A 6,158-nucleotide genomic window follows, 5' to 3' on the forward strand; every position below is an offset into this window, starting at 1 on the left:
ACCCCTCCCCCCTCCCGCCGTGTGGCGCGGTTCGGCGAGCTCCTATTGGTCAGCCTCCACCGGCGGCGGCCAATAGCCGCTCTCCTTCTTCCGTTGGTCGCCGCCGCCTGAAATAGCGGCGCTCTCATTGGCCGGCCCGTGAGCCTTCCTGAGCGAGCGCCTCCGGCGAAGGAGCCTCATACCATTGGCGGAAATCCGCGTCCGTCACCTCGCGCCCACCCCCTGATGGTTAGCGCTCTGTTTGAACTGTCTAGCCGGAAGACCCGAGGAAGAGAGTTCTCGGTCCGCCTCGCCAGCGAAAGTGAAACTGTTAAAAGTGCTTCCCCCAAGCCCCGCGGTGGCTCACGCCTGGGATCCCAGCACTCTCGGGAGGCAGAGGCAGGCGGGTCTCTGTGACTGTTGACCAGGACAGCCAAGGCTACACAGAGAAACCCTGTCTCGAAAAAAAAAAACAACAATAAAAACAACAACAACAAAAAAAGTGCTTCTCCCTAAGGCTCTGTTAAAGAATAGTTTATCAATGACTTTAAAATAACTGTTAACAGAAACCTGGAGCCTGTGAGAGCCGAGAGTTCAAATATATGCTCTTACAGGGTTGAGCAGCTCGTCTTCAAAAAAAGAAAGAAAATGGAAAACCAGAAGACAAAGCTTGAAGTACTCATAGCAGCTAGAAACGAAGTGTGTGGGGAAACTGGGATGAGACGAAAAATTTAGCAGAGGTGTTGGCTGCTTAAGCTGCAGGAAAAGGCTTCCCTACAATGGACTCCCTTTATAAATTTTGTAAACTTTTTATGCTTTTATAAACTTTGTAAACCTTCAAGGCAAAAAACCTCAAGCTCAGGACTTGAAATCTAACCAATCCTTTTGCTGGAAACCGCTGCCCTGAAGAGCTCCACCCCCTAAGAAACCCTATATAAGCCTTTGTCTACCCAGTTACCTGCTCTGTCTTCTCTCCTGAGCACAGGCGGCCACCCCTGGAATCACCGCTCCCAATAAATCTCCTCTTCCACCTCTCCCTCTCCTCCCAATAAATCTTCTCTTCCACCTCCCCCCCCCCCCCCCCCCTTTTTTTTTTCAAGACAGGATTTCTGTGTGTAACAGTTCTGGCTAGCCTGGTCTCAACCAGGCTGGCCTTGAACTCTCAGGGAATAGCCTGCTTCTGCCTCCTGAGTGCTGGGATTAAAGTCATGGGCCACCATCACCCACTCCAATAAATCTTTTATTAGATTTGCTTCCTGGTGTGACTCTCTCATCAGAAGAAGCCAAGAAGGAGTGAAGCAAAAAAAAAAAAAAAAAAAAGCACCTCAGCTCACCTGGGGATATCCTCCCCTGGGAGCTGCAATGCCTCTGCTGAGGAGGCTTCCTCTCAGAGCTGTGTGGTTCCTGGGCTCTCAAGTCCCAGGACACCTTTCCATCTGAGCAGGAAGGCCAACAGGAGGAGCCAGAGAAGGCACTCTTTAGACCTACAGACAATCTACCCAGATTTTTAACTTCTGAATTGGACAACAGGCGTCCAGTAGGTGAACTTGTTTCAAATGTTGGTAAACACAGGAGAGAAAAGAGGCAAGCTGGATGTGCAGTACACACCTGTCATTCCAGCACTTGGGAGGTAGAGGCAGGAGGATTAGAAGTTGAAGATATCCTAGCCAGCCTTAGAATCATGAGAACCAGTGTATGTACATACATGTATGTGTACATACGTGTGTGTGTGTGTGTGTGTGTGTGTGTGAAGAGAGAGAGACAGAATTAGATACAGGCTATTGGAAGACATCCTCTACAAAAATGAGAAGTCCTAGAAATTAAGGTATCTTTTACAGTAAATCCATCTCTGCCTAAGGATCTTTTAGAGTTTGCATAATTCAATTCATCTACAGGGAGGAATTTTCACTGTGATCCTATAGTAAAGTGAACAAAATATTTTAAAATCATGAACCATTCCAAACCCCTATCAGCTCTAGAAATTAACCATTAAAAAAAAAATTTACAGCCAAGCAGCCTATCTTTAATCCTTGTGCTGGGGAGGCAGAGGCAGGTGGATCTTTCTGAGTTCAAGGTCAGCCTGCCTGGTCTACAGAGTTAGTTCCAGGACAGCCACGCCTACAGAGATAAATCTTGTCTTGGAAAAAAAAAATTAGGTTTATTTTATGTATATGAGTATTTTGCACCACAGTGTTATAGATGGCTGTGAGCCACCATGTGGGTCCTGGGACTTGAACCCCAGTCCTCTGCAAGGATAGTAAGTGTTCCTAACCACTGAGATATTTCTCTAGTCTCAGAAACCAATCATCTAAACGTACAAACTGTGGTAGTATGAATAAGAACGGCCCCCAAAGGGAATCCCGAGACACAGTAAACACACAGCTCTATATTTGAATGCTCAGTCACCAGGGAGTGGCCCTATTTAAAAAGATTAGGAGGGTTAGGAGGTATGGCCTTGTTGAAGGAAATACCTCACTGCATGTGTATGTGGACTTTAAGGTTTTAAAAGCTCATGCCACGCCCTGCGTCTCTCTCTTAGCCTATGCATCAGGATATAGCTACTGCTCTAGCACCATGCCTTCCTGCCTTGCTCTCTGCCATGATGATACTGGACTAAAACCATAAGCAAGCACTCAACTAAATGCTTCCTTTGTAAGAGTTGCCTTCGTCATGGTCTTTTCCTTTTTCTTTCTTTTCTTTTTTTTCCTTTTGGTTTTTCTAGACAGGGTTTATCTGTGGGTAGCTTTGACTGCCCTGGAACTCATTCTGTAGACTAGGCTGGCCTTGAACTCACACAGAGATCTGCCTGCCTCTGCCTCCCAAGTGCTAGGACTAAAAGCTAGGACTAAAAGCCACCACTGCCTGGATTCATGGTGTCTCTTTGTATCAGTAGAACAAGTGACGAGGACAGAAGCTGGTACCAGGGAGGCAGAGTATTTCTGTAACAGGCCTTACCATGCTGTCTGTTAGAGGAATACGGAAAACTTTGGGACTTTGCATTAGGAAAGCAATTTAAAGCCTTAAACATGGCTTAGTAGGCCATACTGGTAGGAGCACGGAAGAGAGTGGTGCTGAGAGTGATGTAGACTATGACAGCCTGGCTTGAGAGTTTTCAGAGGGGAAGAATACTGGTAAGTGGCCTGGGGATGAGGCTCATGATATTTTAGCAGAGAATGTGACTGCTTTTTGCCCTTGCCTGAAAATTCTTTTCTGAGGCTAAATTGAAGAGTTTGGTATTTGGCCTTGGTAGAAGAAATCAAGGTAGCCTAGTATTGATTGTGTATGTGGTCATTAGTACTCACTCTTATGCATATATATATATATATATATATATATATATATATATATATATATATATGCAACTAGACAATCTGGACAAAGAGAAAGATGAAATGTGCAGTTTGAGGAGAAAAGGAGCACCAGGAAGTGTAATGGAGCTAAATCCTATGCTCAAGGCGATAAAAAGTTTAAAGAAAAGCCTGATGCTAAATGGAATAAATAAAGTGGTGACCTCAGGGCAAGACTCCACTCAGCTAAGCTTCCAGCTTGTGAAAAGGAATTAAAGAAGAACTTAAGCAGTGAAGGAAACCATCAATAGAAAGCTGTTGTAAATGTAACTGAAGGAAAGGGTCAAGTTCCAGCCCCGTCAAGCAGCAGAACTTGGCAGCTCTGTCCACGTGGTTCTGGCTTCAGGGTCAAGGATACAAGAAAGGGGTTGTGGTATCTCCCCTGTGGCTAAGGAAAGTAAGGAAAACTGTTGAGGCCAGTTGTGTACCTGGGGTACCCCTGCCCTGAGGCCCAGAGAGGCCATTGCATGACGCTATGAAAGTGAAGCCTGGATTGCCTTGGAGACCTCAAGATGTTGGAGATGCGAGAGCCGTGGGATACCTGCCAAGCAGAGCTGCAGACCAGGTGTGGACCAGCCCAAGAGAGAAAAGTGTGTTGCAGTCAACAAAGATGAAAGGAGTTGGAGATCTGAAGGGAGCTTTGATGTCAGACATACTGAATTTGGAGTTTGCCCAGCTAGTTTTAGGTCTTGCTTTGGTCCAGTATTTCCTCATTATGTTCCTTTCCCTCCCTTTTGGAATGGTAATGTATTTTCTGTGTTGGAAGTATATGATCTGCTTTTTTAAATTTTGGTTTTACAGGGGGTTAGAGTTAAGAGATTGCCATGAGTCTCAGAAGAGGCTTTGAACTTATGACTGTTTGTTCGTTTTTCAAGACAGGTTTTCTCAGTGTAGCCTTGGCTGTCCTGGAACTCACTCTTATAGACCAGGCTGGCCTAGAATTCACAGAGATCTGTCTGCCTCTACTTCCTGAGTGCTGGGATTAAAGGCCTGTGCCACCACTACCTGGCTGAACTTCTGACTTTTTATTAAACAGTGTGAAAGATCCCCGGAGGGTATCTTCCGTCTGAGAGACCCCTGCCCAAGGATCAACGAGCCCAGGCGTTCGGATGCAAACAGCAAGAGGCTTTTATTTTGATACACAGGTACCCGGGGCGAAAAGTCATTCGGGAGACTTCCGTGCCCCCCAGGTAGGAAGCTGGGGTTTTTATAGGGTTTTAGAGCAGAAGCACTGGTACAGAAGCGAGAGGCATGGTTACAGGGGGCTGATTGGTACGTTTACACGAGACCACAATTTGCGTCAAAGTTTGGCAGGGGCACCAAGATTTCAGGAACTGGGTGGTCAAGGGGGTTATGATGACCCCTTGACGTGGCCCGCCACCTGTTATTTTGTTTTTCTCTATCTTAACTGAAACAGTCTCACAGATATCTATGAGGGTGATTAACACAAACTGTTTTTAGTATGACTGGGGCAGCCTGACCACAGATATCCCAAGTGGGTGACACAGCTAGGATTTTTCAGTAATTTTCCAGTTCCCCACCTAGCCTATAGAGTTTTACAAAACAGTGGTGTCTCACAAAATGGCGTTAGCTATGTTTAACTTAGGGTGAGGCTGGGGTCTTTCAAGTGTTGAAACTGTGAAAAGCTATGGAAACTTTTGAAGTTGGACTAGATGCATTTTGCATGATGAGATGGCTACAAGCCTATGGGGGCCACGAAGTGGAATGTGGTGGTGGTTTGATTAAGAAAGACCCGCACAGCCAGGTGTTGTGGCAAAAACCTTTAATCTCAGCACTCAGGGAGGCAGAGGCAGGCAGATCTCTGTGAGTTCAAGGCCAGTCTAGTCTACAAAGTGGGTGTCCAGGACAGCCGAGGCTACACAGAGAAACTTTCTGTCTCAGAAAGAAACAAACAACTAACAAAAAAGGAATGCCTCCCACGGGTTCATATATTTGAATGCTTAGTTACCAGGGAGTGGCCCTATCTGAAAGGATTAGAAGGAGTAGAAGCAGTAGTTTTGTTGGAGAAAGTGTGTCACTGGAAATGAGCTCTAAGGGTCTCTCTCTCCCCACAGATCAGGAGGTGGCTCTCAGCTATCGCTCCAGGACCATGCCTGCCTGCTGCTATACGCCCTTCCACGACGACGATGAGCTAACCTCTGAAAGTATAAGCAAGCCTTCAATTAAATGTTGCCTTGCTCCTGATGTCTCATCACAGCAACAGAACAGTGACTAAGACAACAACCCACAGTGTAAACTCTTCTGCATTGTTTACGTACAGAAAAAAAGACCCAAGTGTGCTCTGGGTTGTATTATTTATGGTAAGTTCTGGGGAATGAAAGCAGCATGAAGAGGCAACAGAGCTGAGGGAAAACTCAGATGTAACTTTCCCCTGTTTATACTTCACTGTACAGTGGGTAAATGACAGCCAAGTAATCTGTTTGTTTGTTTGTTTGCTTGTTTGTTTGTTTGTTTGAGAGAGACAGGGTTTTTCTGTGTAATAGCCCTGGTTGTCCTGGACTTTTTTTTTTTTAAGACAGGGTGTCTTTGTGTAGCCTGCCTCTGCCTCCTGAGTGCTAGGATTAAAGGCATGTGCCACCACACCTGGCTGAGTAATCTATTTTTAGTTTCTCAAGAGCTCTGCTGTAGATAACACTCCTGACCTGTTGGGTTATGATAACAGCTTTTGAGGTTACTTCTCAGGGACCTGAAGATAGCTTTTGATCAAAGCATTGACTGACTCTTAAGCCTTCAGATGTCAGAAGGGAGCTTCAGACATGTTAACTAAGTTTGGCAACTCTGCCATCATAGTGTATCCTGTTTTACTTGCTA

The sequence above is a fragment of the Psammomys obesus genome, unplaced genomic scaffold (genome assembly GCF_907164565.1).
Source record: "Psammomys obesus unplaced genomic scaffold, mPsaObe1.curated_primary_1811, whole genome shotgun sequence".
NCBI classification, from domain to species: Eukaryota; Metazoa; Chordata; class Mammalia; order Rodentia; family Muridae; genus Psammomys; species Psammomys obesus.